Source organism: Musa acuminata, unplaced genomic scaffold, assembly GCF_036884655.1.
Source record: "Musa acuminata AAA Group cultivar baxijiao unplaced genomic scaffold, Cavendish_Baxijiao_AAA HiC_scaffold_1136, whole genome shotgun sequence".
Taxonomy (NCBI): Eukaryota; Viridiplantae; Streptophyta; class Magnoliopsida; order Zingiberales; family Musaceae; genus Musa; species Musa acuminata.
The window spans coordinates 3,886,528-3,890,000 of record NW_027021348.1 but is presented as its reverse complement, the minus strand read 5'-3'; positions in this window follow the sequence as shown (position 1 = coordinate 3,890,000).

Here is a 3,473-nt window from a genome sequence, read left to right as displayed (position 1 = left end):
CATCCCTGCTATACGAAAGCCCCATCCAGCCCTGTGCCACCCTGTCACGACCTTAGCTGGAATTGCCTAAGGCGTGAGGCACCCTTGCGGCCGAAGACGCGAACTTAGCTTGCGTTGCCTAAGTCGCGGGTCACCCTCGTTGCAAAGACGCGAACTTAGCTTGCGTTGCCTAAGTCGCGCTTTGCCCTTGCGATCTTGCTCCGCAAGGATCAGCCACTTTGTAACCTCTCGCAGGTCCCGAAGGACCTGTAAAAGAGAAAGAAAGTTAGATCGAAAGAACGAGCAACGGACAAGTCCCGAAGTCTCGCGAAAAGGGAAGCTTTACAAGCAAATCGTCGAACACCTTGTGTGCACAAGAGAAAAGAGGGAGAGGGAGGAAAACAAGGCTTTCAAGGATGAACGAACAGCTGCAAGCCCACAAACAGCCGCTCACCTGGTCCCGGACGCAACACCAAGTTCCCGTAAAGGTCACGTGCGAACTTGCGAAAGAGTGTTCAACGCCCGGTATATAACCGAAGCCCCATCCAGCCATGTGCCACCCGGGGGGTTCCTGGGGTCTGAGCTGGCTGACATTTTGGTGAGCGGAGGCAGCACTCCGCTCACCTCCCGCGGCACGCGAAAACGGCTCCGTTTTGGGCTGTTTTGGGGCTGTTTTGCTCGGTTTGGTGAACGGTCGCTTTGCAACGCTGCAGCTTGTTCGAACTTACATATTTACAAGCAAAATGACCCAAAACCATAAGAAAACATGCTGTCAAGCAGCTGTACATGCGGGTGCGAGCGACGAACGGTTCGTTGAACGGAGTTGTTGCGGGTGCGCGACGACCGTTCGTGACATTCTCCCCCACTTAAACTGTCGACGCCCTCGTCGACGCTTGTTGGTAGTTGTTGATGACTTCTTCTTCATGTCGCAGGGCGTCTTCAGGCTCCCAACTGGCTTCAGTTCGGGGAAGCTTTCGCCACTTCACCAAGTACTCTGTCTGCTCCGCTCCGTTGGGTAGCTTTATCTTGCGATCCGCCAGAATGGTTTCCACTCGCTTCTCGTAGGAGGCTGTGATAGGAGGTAGCCGAGTTGGAATACTTCGAGAAGCATCTTGCGGATCCGAATGGTAGGCCTTCAGGTTGCTGGCGTGAAGAACGTTGTGAATTTTGAACCACGCCGGCAGCTGCAACTTGTAAGAAACATTGCCTACTCTGCTGATAATTGGGAAGGGCCCTTCATACTTACGCACCAATCCTTTGTGGACTCTTTTCCTGAAGAATTGGAGTGATGCTGGTTGGAGCTTTACCAACACCAAATCGCCAACTTTGAACTCTTGTGGTCGCCTTCCCAAGTCTGCCCACTTCTTCATCCGTTTTGCCGCCTTCTCCAAGTAAGCCCGCGCAATATCGGCATTTCGATGCCACTCCTTTGCGAAATGGTAGGCTGATGGACTACTCCCAGTATAACCAATTGCCATAGTGTGCGGAGTCGACGGTTGTTGTCCTGTGATAATTTCGAAGGGGCTCTTGTTGGATGCAGAGCTCCGCTGCAAGTTGTAGGAGAATTGGGCGATGTCCAACAGCTTCACCCAATCTCGTTGATTGGCACTCACGTAGTGCCGGAGATACTGCTCTAAGAGCGAATTTATTCTTTCAGTTTGACCATCCGTCTGGGGGTGGAGGCTTGTAGAGAAGTATAACTTTGACCCCAACAATTTGAATAGCTCGGTCCAGAATCGTCCCAGGAACCGAGCGTCTCGATCACTAACAATATTGTGTGGGACTCCCCAATACTTCACTACACCCTTCATCATCAGTCTGGCCGCCTCTTCAGCTGAACAGTGTAGGGGAGCAGCAATGAAAGTTGCATACTTTGAAAACCGATCGACCACCACAAGTATCGATCCAAGTCCCCCTACAGGCGGCAAGCTAGATATGAAGTCTAAGGAAATGCTCTCCCATGGCCTTTCTGGTACAGGCAACGGCTCCAAAAGTCCCACCGGCTTCCGTTGCTCCACCTTGTCTTGTTGGCAAGTAAGGCATGTTCGAACATACTCCTCCACATCAATCCCCATCTTTGGCCAGTAGAAGGCCCTCTCCACGAGAGCCAATGTTCTGTGAATGCCGGGATGTCCAGCCCAAAGGGAATCGTGACACTCTTTCAAGAGTTCACGCCTTAAATTGTCCACTCGGGGAACATAAACTCTATTCCCTTTTGTGTAAACAAGCCCCTCCTGGACCCAAAATCGTCGTGCCTTGCCTTCTTTGATGAGCTGCATCAGGATAACTGCCTGGGGATCACTATACAGTCCATCTCTGATTCGAGAAAGGAAGTTGGAATGTAACTGACTTGTTTGGCCTCTGCCCTCCAGTTGTGCAGCATTCACACACTCCACCTTCCGACTCAGCGCATCGGCCACGACATTCGCCTTCCCGGGCTTGTATTCCATTGCCATATCAAATTCAGCCAGGAAGTCCTGCCACCGTGCTTGCTTTGGGGAGAGCTTCTTCTGAGTTTGGAAATAACTCAGGGCGATGTTGTCTGTCCTCAGCACAAATCGCGACCCGAGGAGGTAGTGTCGCCAAACTCGTAGGCAGTGGATCACCGCTGTCATCTCCTTCTCATGCACTGGATACCGCCTCTCGGTCTCGTTGAGTTTGCGGCTCTCGTAGGCCACCGGATGACCTTCTTGCATGAGTACTCCACCAATAGCAAAGTCCGAAGCATCGGTATGGACTTCAAAGGGCTCTCCATAGTTTGGCAATTTGAGCACTGGTTCTTCCAGAACAGCAGCCTTCAGATCTTGGAATGCTATCTCACATTTGTCAGACCACTTCCAAGGCTGCTCCTTCTTCAGCAACTCCGTCAGTGGGGTTGCCCGCTTCGAATATCCTGAAATGAAGCGTCGATAGTAGTTGACGAATCCAAGGAAGGATCTCAACTCTGGCACCTTCTTTGGTGTTCGCCATTCCGCAACTGCTTGCACCTTCGACTTGTCCATCCGAATGGAGCCACCACCGATTCGATGCCCTAAGAATAGGATCTCAGTTTGAGCAAAGTAGCATTTCTCCCTTTTTACGAATAAAGTGTTCTCCCTGAGAACCTTGAAAATCGTCCGAAGGTGCTTGACGTGCTCCTCGAGCGTTTGGCTGTAGACGACGATATCGTCCAAGTAGACGACCACGAACTTATCCAAATACTCCTTGAATAGTTGGTTCATGAGAGTACAGAATGTGGCCGGAGCGTTGGTTAAGCCGAAAGGCATCACCAAGAACTCAAACGCTCCATACCTGGTCACACAGGTAGTCTTCGCTTCGTCGCCTTCAGCAATGCGCACCTGCCAATACCCCGACCGAAGGTCGAGTTTTGAGAAATACTTGGCCTTGCCCAGTTGGTCGAACAAGTCCGCGATGAGCGGGATGGGATACTTGTTCTTCACCGTTACTTTGTTGAGGGCTCGATAGTCGACGCATAATCGGAGGCTCCCATCTTG